Consider the following 15,445-nt stretch of genomic DNA (forward strand, 5'->3'; position numbering starts at 1 on the left):
TTGTGCATATTTCAGGTGCGCCCGCGATGATCGCACACCCGTGCGTGCCGTGACATCTCCACCATCAAGCTACACCGCGGCCCTCACCTCCCAGAGGCGCCGCGTCCCCCAGAGCGTGTTCCTCTCAGCTGGTTCTGTGCCCTGCGCTCAGCAGCTCCCTTTTCCCGACCCCCGGGGCCCCGGCAATCACCCTTCTATTCTCTGCTTCTAGGAACTCAACCTTTTTGGATTCCACATATAAGTGGTATTATATAGTGTTTATTTTCCTGTGTCTGGCCAACTCTACTTAGCATAACGTGCCCCAGATCCATCCATATTGCTGTAAATGGCAGGATTTCCTTCTTTTTTATGGTTGAATAAAATATATATTTTATATACACACGTAATATTATACATTATATATACATGCGCATATATACATATACATATACATATATATGAATATAGTATACCTAACATGAATAATATCATATAAAATTCCATTATGTTATATACGTATAACTCCATATATAATGGAACATTATACATACACACACTTCATTCATCTGTTGACACTTAGGTTGTTTCCATATCTTTCCTATTGTGAGCAAGGTCCTTTAGTTTCACGCTGACGCTACTTTAGAATTACTAATTTTGCAGTGAAAGAGGCTTCATTATGCTCTGTATACTTTAAAAAGAGGGAAGGCAAACTAATTCACTTCATGAGATTTTCTAGAAAAGATTTTTGCTTAACCTTCATCTATATTTAAAGTTCAATTAACCAGAAAAGCAAATTTTCCAAATATTAAACGTTTAACATGTGTGATAACCTGTATCTTCAAAAGCACTTCAATTGTCCAACTGACACAAAAAGGAAAATAAAATACATAGAAATAAAGATGATGTAAAAACGATCCTAGGAAACTGGAAGGTGGTCCCTTCCGTGCTTAGGATGCATCAGGCCTTTCCAGGGCCCCATCATTTTCTGTACGAGTGTTCCCTAAACAAGATCACCGGATATAAACGTTCTAGGAGCATCATGTTTATAATCGCTTATGATTCAAGGTCAGCCTTAAGTACAAATATTGGGCAACAAGTATAACCATGTTAAAAACGTGGAATAAATTACATTTTTTACTTCCAACACCTGGTGTCACCAGCATAACACAGTACAGGGCTCTACAGGCTCTGAGCTGGGTGAGCCCTGGGGTGGTGGCTGCCAGGCCTCCAGCAGCACGTTTTAACCACTCCCCCAGACAGCTAAATTCCCAGAAATCACCCAGGGCTAAAGGGCAGTCTTCATGCCTGTTTTTAACTTCGACCGTAATGATGCAAGGGAAAGACTGGAGTGAAGCAAACCTGAAATGCTTGTTCTCTCTACAGTGTTCCATAAGGGGTGGCCTGTGGCCTCCCCTCCCCAAGCCTGGGGGCCGGAATGTCCACCTGCCCAGAGTCACAGGTGACCTTGTTTAGCCTGGCTGGCTGATGACAGGCCTGAAATTAAAAACCCAGCATCTCCGTGAAAATATGATTCTGTAAAGTCACCGGTGTTCAGGTCAGGTCAGCCGGCGAACAAAGGGGAGACGTCAGGAAGGAGGAGGGTCCTTCGCAGGCGCTGACTGGAGAGCCCAGCGCCGACCCCTCGAGGGCCTGGCTGGAGCCCAGCGGCCCGGTGCGGTCCGGCCGCCCGCGAACCCAGCAACCTTCCACGGCCGCGTCACTACGAGCGGTCAGGGCCGGGTACCTGCGTGACATCCAAGGGAAGGGACTGGCACAGCCTGAGCATGTATTTTCCGAACAAGGAACAGCCCAGCAGCCCGTTTTCCTGCAAAACTCCGCAGACGCTGGTTTCGAGCCACTGTCGTCCGTGAGCCAACGTGGCCGGTAAGTCCTGGGAAAGCAGTGCCTCTGCGGTGGCAGCGCCCGGATCTGCGAGGCACCCACACCCCCGGGGGGCCCGGCCCTCCTCCTCCCACCCCCACCGCTCCCGGGTATTGGTAACAAGGGCCCTCCCTTCCTTCCCACGGAGTTACCTTGGACGGCCCCGCTCCTAAATGACCTCACCCCCCAGGCTGGCCCGCACCCCTCCTCCCCGCAGCTGTGCGCAGAACTGTGCCCTCCCGATCCCGGCCTGGGCTCCCGGGGGCACCCTCTCAGACGGGCCCATCCATCCTGTGCCCCCGGGATCGTGTCCTTGTGGGACTCCTGCCCCCTGGGCAAAGGCTCAGGTGGGTGACTTGCTTCCAGTAAACACAACGCAGAGGAAGCCCCGGGAGCCATGGGCTGGTCCTTCCACGCTGAGTGATGGGAACCGCGGCTTCCGCCTGGGGGGTTCTCTGGTGCATTCTCTCCCCCAGCCCCTTGCCAGCAGGGAGGCCAGCGGCCATGCCGTGGACTCTCCAAGGAGACAGCCCTGCGGAGAGCAACGGAGGTCTCTGCCAGCGGCTGGAAAGGACCCGGGCCGGCCGCTAGCTCGTGAGGGAGAGCCTCCCCGTCGGCCTGGAGGCGCGCACAGCCCCGGCCAAGGCCCTTACTGCCGCTTCCTGGAGACCCTGAGCCGCAGCCCTGCGGCCCGGTGGCTCCCAGACCCCCACCAGCAGAAACCGGGGAACGACGCATGTTGTCCGCAGTCGCTGAGATGGGGGGGCTCTGGTAGGTGGGTACAGACAACAAGGTCAAGAGAGTCAAGTCGAAGTCCCTGCGTGTGGCTCACACGGGCCAATCACCACCCAGCCCCGTTTTCCTCTTCAGCACACGCAGGCCAAACACGTCCCACTGCTCCGCGGCAGGTGTCATCTGTCCCCTTGTTCACTCTAAGGCCACCCCTGCCCCTCAGCGGCTGCTTCCTTCCTCAGCGTGCTGCCCGGCTAACTCCTACACGTCCTTCACGGCTCCCAGGAGTTACCGGCCATTTCTTCAAGGAGCTCTGCTCCCGCCTGTGCTGGAAAATGGTCTTTAGAAGCCAAGATCTGGGTGGGAGGTGTGCTTCCTGCTGCTGCCGTATCAGCTGCCCAAGCAGGTTCCCTCAGTGCAACAGACACGTGTGTACCCATCGATAGAAACAGACACATTTATATACACAGACCTATAAACACACACATATTGACATGAATGTGTACTGAAAACCACGAGTTCACACCCACACACCCGACCCAATTCACACCACAGGGTTCATCCTCGCTCTTGAAATTTCTGTACTGACAACTCCCTTCAACAGCAGTAAGCCTGACTCCCATTATCTTTAGCACAGTTCATCATGTGATCCATCTTTCCACATGTAACTAATTTCCAAGTTCAGGGACAAGCATCTCCCCCCCAGGTAAACCCTCCTCTCCGGCCATTCCAGCTCTGACACCCCACCTCAACAAGGCCCACTGAAGGACAGCCTTCTCAACCCACTCCCCCAGGTTCACGGGCTGGAGGGGGATTCGCCTCTTTCCGGGAGGGGCTGCAAAGCCGCATCGGGCAGGCGCACTCACAGGAGCGGAGAAGGAACTGGAGGTCGTGTGCGCACGCCAGGCCACCAGGCTCCTCCGTGTCGCTGGTAGCATGTGGCTTCCATTCTCAAGAGCCTCTTCCGAGAAAAGCCGGCGGGCGTCCGTTGGCCATAATGTCTCCATGCAAAGGGGGAGGAAGCAGGAAGGGCAGGTGAGGAAAAGCACCGATTTCCAGGGGACTCAGGTTCCTGCCTTCGCAAAACTGCCCAGAAGTCCCACAGATTTCTGCTTCCTGTCCTTTACCATGACTCGAGGCACCTCATCACTCTGAATAAAACTGCAGATCTGTAACTCAGGAAGGAGAGACTGGATATTTGCTAGTGACCACAATTTCTGCCACTCTCACGTTCTTTGCTTACTGGCCAACACCCTGTATTCAGGAACTACTGAAGACCCTGAATGAATCCTCAGAAGCATTCTCGACTCTCACCTATCGCTAGGATTTTAAATTCTCACCCTAAGTCATTCTAAGGGCACAGGAACTCTTAGAGAAGCTTAATTCGTTGCTTGGATGCTGTATCATGACATCTCTAGTAATCTAAAAATCCCACATGTGAGAAAATGTTCCAGTAGGTCTTTCCAAGAGCTTGCTGATGCTCCAAGAAAACTTCCACCTCTGACAACACCTCATAGCCCTTTTCCTGTGTAAGAACAATATGCAAGGAGCAAATCAAAACTCCAACCCCAACCAGCACAGAGTTCAAGAGAGATGTGGGCAGAGAGCCGTGAAAATAGTCCTAGCTCTCTGCCAAGCCAAAGGAAAGGGAGAAAGGAAAAGGGAAAAATAATACAGTGCGAGATAACCTCAGACATGGGGGCACTGGCACATGAGAACCCCCCTTTTGGAAGTCCTAGGGAGACTTAGCTTGTAAAATCACCCAGGAGGGAAGCCTTGATACACTGCAGATGAATTCATCTGAAATCAATGCTGTTTCCCTGCAAGGAAGACCCAAGGACCGCTATTTAATGGAAAGGCACTACCAAAGTTTTTCTATTTGTAAGTTATTATAGCAGTGTAATTTCTTGATATTGTCCCGGCACCCTTCAGATCACTGATGTATAGTGTTATTTGTGGAAGCAGGAGAAAGCACGGTACATGAGGAACACATATACTTCTGCGATAGATGTGGTTCACTTCATGGTCAGGTAAAACCCTGCTACCCTTCAGCTATGTGACATGTTCAAGTGTTTCATCTCTGTGAACCTCAGGTACATCACCTAAAAAATGGGGATAATAGTGCCCACCTCAAGGGTTAACATATGAAGATTACATGAAATAACATATAAAAATTCTGCCACACAGTGATTTTCATAAGTATTAGTACCCTTCCGATAGAAGGGCAAATCACAGAATTCCTCTAAGGACCAAACAACAGAATTTACCACAAATAACAAGTGCCTGGCATAGGGTTTGTATGTCCAATAAATGTCCCTTTTTAACTTACACATCCTCATACAAAGCCATATTTTCTAGCATGGTCGAATGATGTTCTTTATAATGAACGTTAACCCTGTGTGCATGGAAAATAATCGTACAAACCTTCTCTGCGTTCATCAACACTGTAGACTAACATCCTTGTTCAGTGCAGGGTTATCCACAACAGAAGGAAGTGGGAGACACCCAAGTGCCCATCCTTAGATGAATGGGTAAATACAATGTGGTCTCTGTATACAGTATTCAGCCTTTAAAAAGAAATGCTGTCACTTGCTACAAAATGGATAAGCCTTAGGGACATTACACGAAATGAAATGAGCCAGTCACAAAGAGAAAAATACCGGATGATTCCATTTACGTGAGGTCCCTAGAATCATCCAATTCACAGAGGTGGGAAGGAGACCGTGGCCGCTAGGAGCTAGGGGAGGAGAGGGGAACTGTTGTCTCACAGGCACAGCTTCAGTTTTGCAGGATGAAAGTTTGGGAGGTGTGGTGTACAACACTGTGAATATGCTTTACTGAACTGTAAACATAAAAATGGTAAGTTTTGCTATTTTTGTACCACAATAAAAAATAATTTTTTAAATGATATGACTTGTAAGCTTTCATCATAACACGGGATCATGGCACTGGCTAATTCTGGACTGTGCTACTGTCCGGAGATGAACCGACAGCAAGCCTCAGGAGTTACTCTAGAGTCTGCTTTAAGTGACTATCTGGGATTTGTCAGGATTTAGGTGCTAAGGGGAAAAGGGGAACTTGACATCTTTTGGGATATAATATGTATTACCCTCAGAATTTTAAGATGTGAAAGCTGGAAAAAACTTTCAAAATTGCATTTTAAAGGGAAGAAGTGAAGTCTAGGCTGTAATCAAACTAGATGATTCGCCTGAGATCACACAGATAGTAATTATGAACAAAGTCAGAAAGAGAAAACCTCTCCTGATCGCCCCAACTATCCTCTGGGACATCTAGGACTCCAGTCTTCAGAATGCCGCGCCCCGGAACCGCACTGTTTAATATGCCGCCACCAGGGGGCAGCAGGTGTCTTAGGCTGGTATTCTAAAACCCCAACCTAAGGCCCCACCCAGGACATGTCTACCGCCCCTTCGCCCACTCCCAATATATATGCGCACTTATAGGACTTTATTAATATCAACAGGAATAAAGTTTAAAGAGCATCTATAATAAGTTTTTAAAACAAAACAAAGACTTAGGTCCAATGGAGGTAACAACCTTCCTATTCCTCCTCTAGTTTTAATTTATTCCAATCCTAATTGACGTAAGGGTCAATTACTGCTAGTTTTAAACAAAAAATGACGTAGCCATGGAAACCCATCCCATTTCTTCACATTTTTGAACCAAATTTTCCTAACACTTGGCCTCTTAGGCTTCGTACCACAACAACGTCAGGCCCATCAGCAACCTGCCCTCCATCTTCCTTTGTCAGGCTCAGTTTTTCTTTCTGACACCGCTGTGTCACAAAGGCAGGTCTGTCAATAGGCCCAACCCTTCAGAAACTCTTCAGAAGTAGAACACAGAGATTCTAGATGACAATAATTTCCACTCTTTTTAAAAACTACCAACTAGAAGCTCAAACCATAGCAGCTAATGGGGCAGACACGACAGGGCCGTTCCCTCAGCCACGACCCTGTGCACCCTGAGACTTCTACAGTGTGATCTCATCTGAGAAGGGAGGGACAACAACATTAGCAGCGACATTTCGGGAACTGATCCTGGAGAAATTCCACACTTTGAGGCAATAGTGACCAGTGATTGTGGTCTCTGAATCATCCAAAGAGAGGGCCACAATCTTTATTTCACAAACAAATTTCAAATGGTTTTCTTCCTTGAGCTCAAAATGCTTTAATAAAGAACAAGCTATTCAAATGCAAGCTTTCGCTACTGCATCAGACACATGGGAAGAGTCCATTCTTAAACCACAACAGTGCCATGTTCATTGTAGTTAAAAGGCATTCAGAGAAATTACTCTCTGCTTACATCCAGTTTCTCTCGTGTAATTTACTATTCACAGGTCTTTTTCTTTTTTTAATACAGTTGTCGTCGTTGTTCTTGTTTTTAGAAGTGGGGGGAGAGGAGAGGTGGAGGGAGAGAAAGAATCTCAAGCAGGCTCCACACCCAGCATAGAGGGCAGGGCTGGGCTCTATCTCAGGACCCCAGAGGAAATCAAGAGTCCTATGATGCTTCACTGGCTGAGCCACCCAGGTGGCCCCCTCCCTGATCAATGTACCCTAACAGAAAACTGATGGCAAAAGCAGTTATGGCACTATGGCTTTCTAATGATAAAACAGAAATGAGGCATGCCCAAGATACATATAATGAATGGGCCACTGCAAAATGTATTCCGATAGCATTCTGTAACCCTTTGCCAAATAGGGTTTAAATCTGGTGGGACTTAAAGTTTCCTCTCTAAATAACATTATGGTTTTAATTCAATATTTTTCATATAGAACATCTACCATATTTAATTATGGAATATCACCAGAAAACCAGAAATAATTATTTTTATAATAGGCATATAAAGTAAATTTAATTCAATAGCTCATTCAAGAGTTATTAAAAATAACTTTTTATAGTACTCAAAAAACTGAGTAAAACATCTATTAGTGGGCTGAAATGAAAACGCCTGACAATAGCGAGTGCTAATGAAAATATGGAGCAACTGGAACTCTCTCATACGTTGGTGGCTGAGATGCAAGATGGTGGGGTATGGCCACTCTGGAAATGTTCCCAAGTTTCTCAAAAAGTTAAGCCTACACGTACCATATGACCCAGCCATTTTGCTCCTGGGGATCTGCTCTAAAAAGATGAAAAATTTCCATCACATAAAGGCCTATGTAGCAATATTTGCAGCAGCTCCATTCCTATTACCCTCAAACTGTAAAGAATCCGATGTTCTTTAACAGTGCATGGATCCGTAACCTGGGAAATGCCCCTAAGACTCAACACGCTCCTCAGCAATGAAAAGGAATATATGCACGGAAGAATCTCACAGCTGTTGTCTGAGTGAAGGAAGCCAGTCTCAAGGGTTGCACACTGTTTAATCTCAACTTAGGTGACATTCCTGATGTGACATGTGAAAAGGAAAAACTTTTCAAGATGGAGACAGATCTGGGCACCTCGATGGCTCAGTCCGTTAGGCATCCAACGACTGGCTGCAGCTTAGGTCATGTTCTCAGGGTCCTGGGATCAAGCCTCACACTGGAATCCATACTCAGTGTGGAATCTGCTTGGGATTCTCTCTCTCCTTCTAACTCCAGCAACCCTCCCAACATCGTGGGCTCCCCCTCTTGCCCTCTCTCCCAAATAAACTAATAAATATTTTAAAAAAAGAAAAAAAAAGATAAAAAAGATGGAGACCAGATCAAGGGTTGTTAGCAGTCAGGGGAAGGGGAAGGGGTTTGACTTACAGTGGGACAGAATGAGGGAGGGCTTGGTATTTTTTGGTTTTGTTTTCTGGCTTTTTTTGGTGGTGGAACTGTTCTGTGAAAGAACTGTGATGAAGGTTACATCAATCCATTTTAAAACCTATATAATTATACAATAAAAAAGGCAAATTTTACTTTATATAAATTCTAGTAATAATGAAAGTATGAGAGTATGTACCTACCCTAAAACAGAGGTAAAAGTAAGAGGTAAAATAAGAGGTAAAAGTAAGAGGTAAAAGTAAGAATAAGAGAACTCTGAATTAAGCTAATGTCTGACATACATCAATATTTATTATTAAAAGAGACTTAGGAGATGTGAAAACCAGATACAATGAATGGATTTTGTTTTGACTCTGGTTTGAATAAACCAACTGCACAGACCTTTTTAGGTGAACAGAAATATTTGAATATATATTAAGAAATACATTAAGAAATATTGAATATATATATAATATTTGAATATATAATTATATATATATATTGAATATATATTAAGGATTTTTCATTCATTGTTAGGGAGGATTATAGTTATGTAAAAAATGAAACTTTAAAAAAATTCATACTAACATATTTAGTGATAAAATGACATGATTTCTAGTATTTGCTTCAAAATCCCCCAGAAGTAAGCAAAAAACAAAAACTCAAGAAAAAACAAAGAAAAAGGGGCTAACGGAACAAGAGTGGCAAAACCAGGATGCTGCATGGATTTCTGACATTGTGTTGGCTCATGAAGGGTTAAGGTTTACTGGCCTCTCCTTTTGAGTATGGCTGGAAATGTTCATAATGAAATGCTGAGAGAAAAAAGACAACAGTGACTTAGTCTTCACAAAACTCCCCAAAATGCCATCTAACTGTTCTTTATTCATTTATAATATACACCACAGTCACCCTTGAACAACGCTGGAGTTGGGCACCGTCCCTGCATTTGAAAAATCTGAGTATAACTTCTGACTCCCCAAAACTTAACTACTAAGAGCTTAGTGCCTTAGTGGTAACATGCGTGTCGACTAATGCATATTTTGCATGCTATATGTATTACATATTGTATTCTTATAATAAGTAAGCTAGAAAAAAGAGTTATTTAAAAACTCATGAGGAAGAAAAAATACAATACAATTTACAATACTGTATTTATTTAAAAAAAAAAAGTTGCACGAGTGGACTTACGAAGCTCAAACGTGTGCTGTTCAAATCAACTGTGATTTCCCCTTGTAGGCTTTTACAATCTGTATTTAACTTTACAGAAAGCCAAGTCGAGAGAGAAGGAGTCTAGGCAGTTGTGCTGCTTCCTACAAATAAGGGCTTCGTAATGGTACAAATAATGGCTCAAAGAATGCTTTTCAAATCTCAATGCTCATAAATTAGTAAAACTACCCTGAGATGAAGAAATATTAATAATTTTCATTAACTCACCGGCTGCATCCTTCTAAGTACAGGCGACAGCAGCCGGAAGAGGTGATGAACTCTCACTGAAGACAGGCGCAGGGGTACGAACGCACGCAGAAGACGACAGCATGAATAGGAGAAGTTCTGATTCACTCTTCCTCTCATTTATCCTGACATAACTCAAAACATCAGAGTTCCAATAACACTCTCAACCAACCGGAAATATTTTTCTTACTGGTGGCTTATTAAGAGGACGGTACACCAGGGAATCAAAATGAGGAAGGTGTGGTTCTCATCTCAACCGAGTTCATATATGAGAAAATGCTAGATGGTTTAGCAGGACTTTTGTTTAAAGTAGTCCGGCAGGGTTTTAGGCCAGTGTGCGAAGACAATTACACGGGCAAACACAGCAGAGAAAAGTAAGTGGTTGAAGAGCCGTGAGCAGGAAAAGCACCATCCAGGCGCAGAGGCAGGAGCAACCCGTGGGGAATACAGGGCACAGGAGGGAGGTCCTGATGGCCGTTCGGCGGAGCTCATCTGTCTCGGGTCACCCAGAAGCCTCTCTCCCCAGTGCCAAAGGAGAGGCCCCGAGTGTCTGGAGTCACCGGGTCAGCAGGGGAGAGCACAGGCGCCTCGCCCCGAGGATTGGTAGCGCCCGGTAATGACCATCTGCTGGTCCCGATGTCTGCGACGCTGCCCCGCTCCTGCAGTGGCATGAGGCGAGCTGACTGAACCCGGGCCTCCCAGGGACCCCCCGAACCTGAACCTGTGAACACGGTCCCTCGCACGCCGTAAGGGATAGGGTTAACGGTAAAGGCCTTAAATGCAGAAATTATCCCGGATTATCCAAATGGGCCCATTCTCACCACGCCAGTCCTCAAAAGTGGAGCAGCCCTTCCTGGCTGGGGGCAGAGACAGAGCTGGGACCACGTGGAAGGGTGAAGGGACGACAAGCCACCTCTCAAGGTGGAAGGGGGGGCCGTGAACCAAGGAATGCGGGCCGCCTCTGGAAGTGGGAAAAGGGGAGGAAACAGAATCTCCCCCCAGAGCCTCCAGGAGGGGCCACAGCCTCACGGATGCCCTGACTTCAGCCCACAGGGACCCATGTTGACTCCTGCCCCAGAGAACCGGAAGACGAGTGAGCACCTGCGTCCACACTGCAAGCCACGAAGCTGGTGCCACCTCGCTCCGCCGCACGAGGCAACGCCGCTCCTCGGGGCTAGGCCTTCACCTGTGCCCCCTCCCCTCACTACACCAAGCAAGCACACTCCCACTGGAATTAAAAGACAACATCTTCCACATCTCACATCTCTGCTCAAAGGTGTTTTCCTCCAAACAGTTCTCCCAAACCTACCTACGCAGCCCAAGACAGGTCCTGACCCCCACCGCACACTCACGCTCGGCATCCACGCCTCTCCGGATCACTGCCTGCTTCACCCGGACACTCTCTCCTTCAGAGCTTATTGAGCACTGACTGAACACTAAGTACCACAAGAAGGATTTTTCAGGGGTTTCCTCATTCACTCCTCCCCGAAACCCTACCAGGTAGACATAATGATCATCCCATTATTTTTAAAATGAGAAGCTAGTGACCGGCAAGGCCAGGACTGGAAGCCAGGTGGTCTGACACGGGAGTTGCTGCCCCTAACCAGAGCGTTAATACCCGTCTCCTGCGCGAGAAATCTAAGTTACAAGATCCTGTGGATTTATTAACCCCTCACCGCCAGTGTCCAACACAGAGAAGCTTAATAGTTGCTCAATATCAACAAATGGAACAAAGGTGGTTTCTCCCCCTACTATTCCTTTTTTTTTTTTTTAAAGAAAAACTTTTTATTATGAAAAGTCAAATCTATACAGAAGCAATGATATAATGATTCCCCAAATACCCAAATCCCAACTTCAACACTTATCGGCCAAACACCACCAACATTTAATCGATTTAATATTATATTATCTAGTAGAAAGAGTCCCTTCAATATATTTTTTAAAGAGTTATTTATTTTGAATTGTGAGAGAGCGCATACAAGTGTGGGGAGAGGCAGAAGGAGGAGGAGAGAAAAGCTCAAGCAGACTCCACACAGAGTCAATAAGCCCCCATGTGGGGTTCGATCTCACAACCCTGAGACCATGACCTGAGCTAGATGTGTAACCAACTGAGCCACCCAGGTGCCCCTCAATATTCTTCTTTTATAGAATCATGTGTTCCTACTTCTCATGACATGTTCATTTACCTGTGTTGCTAAGAATTAAAAAAAAAAAAAAAAGCAAACAGTCTTGAAATGAAATGAACAAGTTTCATTCTGTTTTGTTTTTAAAGATTTTATTTGTTTATTTGAGAGAGAGACAGTAAGAGAGAGCATGAGGGGGGAGAAGGTCCAAGGGAGAAGCAGACTCCCTGTGGAGTTGGGAGCCCGATGCGGACTCAATCCTGGGACTCTGGGATCATGACCTGAGCCACAGGCAGTCGCTTAACCAACTGAGCCACCCAGGCACCCCCAGACAAGTCTTTCTAAGCAAAAAATAAATTGAGGGAATTGTAAAGGGAAAACTGGTTACTTTTTTCCATACATAAAATTAATTTTTCTGCAGAGCATAAATATTGTAAACAAAGTTTAAAAAATGGGGGAAACAGGTCTAACATCTATGACAAAGGACTAGCATCTCCAATGGATAAAAAATTCTTCCAGGGATGCCTGGGTGGCTCAATCATTAAGCGTCTGCTTTTAGCTCAAGTCATGATCCCAAGGTCCTAGGATCAAGCCCCATATCAGCAGGAAGCCCTTTCTCCCTCTCCCATTCCCTCTGCTTGTGTTCCCTCTCTTGCTGTGTCTCTGACAAATAAATAAACAAAACCTTAGAGAGAATTCTTACAAATCAATATGAAAAAGACAAATACCATGCTATCCGGAAAAATGTGTACCGGGATGAACAGACAGACAGTTTCACCTACTAAACTTAAGCAGCAGAAAGACAAGAACTTCCAAGTGACACTCTTTGTCAAGATACTTACTCTGGTGCTCTGGGATTTAGGAGTAAGACATACTCTAGAACAGAAGAAAAAACAATTCTTACCTGTAAACTTGTCTCTTCAAAACTATGTCACCCTGGAATCCAGCACCACAGTAAGTGTGAGAGTTTACAAAGCTTTTGACTTCAGAATCCTTCTAACGCGACAGGAGGATGAGAACTCCGTCCTCACAGCGTGACCCATAGGCCATGGATCAGGTATCCAGCTCTCAGTCCTGCTGCAGAGGATAAAGAGGAGGACAAGTGAAGAAAGTTGAGTGTTTCAGAGACAAGGGGCTTCAAAACAGAAATCACTCAGCCCCTGCTGGATGGCATCTGAAACCCTGAGCCTGGGCCCAGGAAGGAAGGTATTTCCATTCAGTAGGAAAAAGTAGGAGGAGGCCAAGAGGCCAAGAGGCCACAGGGTAACATGAACAGAGGAGAGTTACCACTGACCTAGCAGAGGGGTTCAAAGTTCTCTACATCCTTGAGAAATAGCAACCATAGCTTCTCTTTCAAGTAAGGAAAATAAGATGAGAAAGGAAAAAAAGTGTATTTTGCCATCAGGCAAAACCTATTTTAGGAATATTGAGCCTCTTAGATGAGGGCTTTGGAGATTTTTAAAGTCATAAATTTATATTAAAAAACAATTCAAATCACTTCTTTCGTACACCTGCCCAAAATGAAGAAACTGAACCTAAATAACCTGAACATTTAGATCTAACTTCCAGCTTACCGGAACTACAGGGGATAGAGGAACAAGCTAAATCATACTATACAAAAAGCCAAATAAATTCAGAATGTGAGGCATCTATAGGCAGCCAAGGGCCACCAGTAAGTCACCAGCACTAAAGAAACTCACTGGGACCTCGACAGACCAGGGTCAGCAAACTCTGGCCCTCAGGTAAGTCCAGCTGCCAATGGAGTTCAAACCCAAAAGCCTTGAAAACAAAATTTTATTGGGACACGGCTACCCTCATTCACGTCCATATAATCTCCAGCTACTTTTTGCAGGAAAGCACAGTTGAGTAGTTGCAGCTGAGACCACACAGCCTCCAATGCCTGCGGGAGTTAGCGTCTGACGCTTGTCACAAAGTCTGCCGAACCCATGTCCTAGATTAAAAGAGGCAACAGCTACTCAACAAAACACCGTGTGTGGACCTTGTATGGATTCCAACAGTAAAAGTAAGTGCATTTTTGAGGCCATCAAAGAACTTTGTGGACTGGGTCTTAGAAAATATTACGGAATTATTGCCAATACAGTCAGGAGATGATGATGGTAGTAAGGCTATATGAGAAAAAGACCTTTTGTTGGAAGCACGTACTATGCTCTCTAAGGGCAACAAGACATGTCTGGAATTCACACTGCTTCAACAACAAAAAAGATGAAGCAGATATAGCCAAAGAAATCGTTTTAACAAATACAACGGGGAAGTTCATTGTACTAGTCTCTCTGCTTTTGTGTTTGTTTTAATAAAAAAGAAAAAGAAAACCCAAACCTTGATCCAAAAGTAGAGTTTATAAGGATGTCTAGGTGGCTCAATCGGTTAAGTGTCTGACTCTTGATTTTGGCTCAGGTCATGATCTCGGGGTTGTGAGATCGAGCCCTGTGTCCAGCTCCACGGTGGGCATGGAGCCGATTTAAGATTCTCTCTCTCCCTCTTCCTCTGCCCCTTCCCTTCATTACAAAAAAAAAAAAAAAAAAAGTAGTGTTTACAGCCAGACAGCCTTTCTCCCCAGGCAGGCCTCCCTCTCACCCCCTCTTACACAGAGTCCGGACTCAGCACACCCCTTGCTCTGAACATGGTTACATTTTAAGCTCCTTATCTCGGTTCACGGTGTCTGCCAACCAGGAACGCCCCATTCCACCTCTCAGCTCATTAAAATTCTACTCTCTGCTCAAAGTCCAGAACAAATGGGACGGTAGCCAGGTCCTCCAGTGACTATTCACCTCTCTGCAGCCCAACAGACCATCGTTTCTTTGAAATTTCTTTTGTCCTTAACGTGTTAGCTCTTTACTGTGTCTGTTACCCCATGAGCCCATACAAACCCTGAGACTCCAAGGAACTGGGTCTTTCCTGTAATTTCACCACAGGAGGGTAACACCTTACCCACAGGAAGCTCTGCCCATACAGTTCTCAGGTCCAAGGGCAGGTCCAAGCTAAACAAAGCTGTCCTTCCCTGAGCAGTTTCACTGACAAGAGAGAGACCTTCGGTTAAAGAATGAATCTCTGTTAAACGAGAGGCTGGTCATGTTTACTTGGTGCTCTCTTTAATAAAATCTCTAATTGCTACGGTTTGCCCTTGAATAGAGAATGTTCTAGAGAAGAATGCTAAGATCGCTTGAATGTGTCCCTTATCGCCTCTCCTTGGGACCTGTCCCTCTGCAAACAAACACTGTGGCATTCACCTCTGTACCAGTCCTCAGGGGCCCCTACCCCCTGGTAAAGTGCCTGGCTAACTCAGTACAAAGCCTTCCAGTCACTCCACTTGGAAGAGCTGACACAGGCTGGGACTTTCACGAGATCTCACTAGATTAAAAAAAAAGAAAGGAAGGAAGAACAGATAATTTTAAAAACAGTAACAGCTTCTGTCCCTGTTCTCTTCTACTTCCTGCTGCCCAGTATCTAAGGCCAGCATGAATAACCACCCTCTGGAGTCTGATGCTGACAGTTAAGACCCTCGTTGGCAAG

The 15,445-nt window shown here is 45.6% G+C and overlaps 1 protein-coding gene across 6 annotated transcripts in view; it reads right to left on the bottom strand.

The window, feature by feature from the left end:
* Positions 1-15,445, bottom strand: part of GGACT (gamma-glutamylamine cyclotransferase) — a 52,323-nt gene that overhangs the window by 35,493 nt on the left and 1,385 nt on the right. For 4 of the 6 annotated variants that reach the window (XR_014303309.1, XM_082700837.1, XM_082700841.1 and 1 more), the window contains exon 2: positions 12,819-12,991. The gene's annotated coding sequence lies outside the window, so the exon portion shown is untranslated. The remainder of the gene's footprint in view (positions 1-12,818; positions 12,992-15,445) is intronic. The other 2 variants (XR_014303308.1, XM_082700839.1) reach the window with 1 other exon arrangement.

The sequence above is a fragment of the Mustela nivalis genome, assembly GCF_964662115.1.
Source record: "Mustela nivalis genome assembly, chromosome: 15".
Lineage (NCBI taxonomy): Eukaryota > Metazoa > Chordata > Mammalia > Carnivora > Mustelidae > Mustela > Mustela nivalis.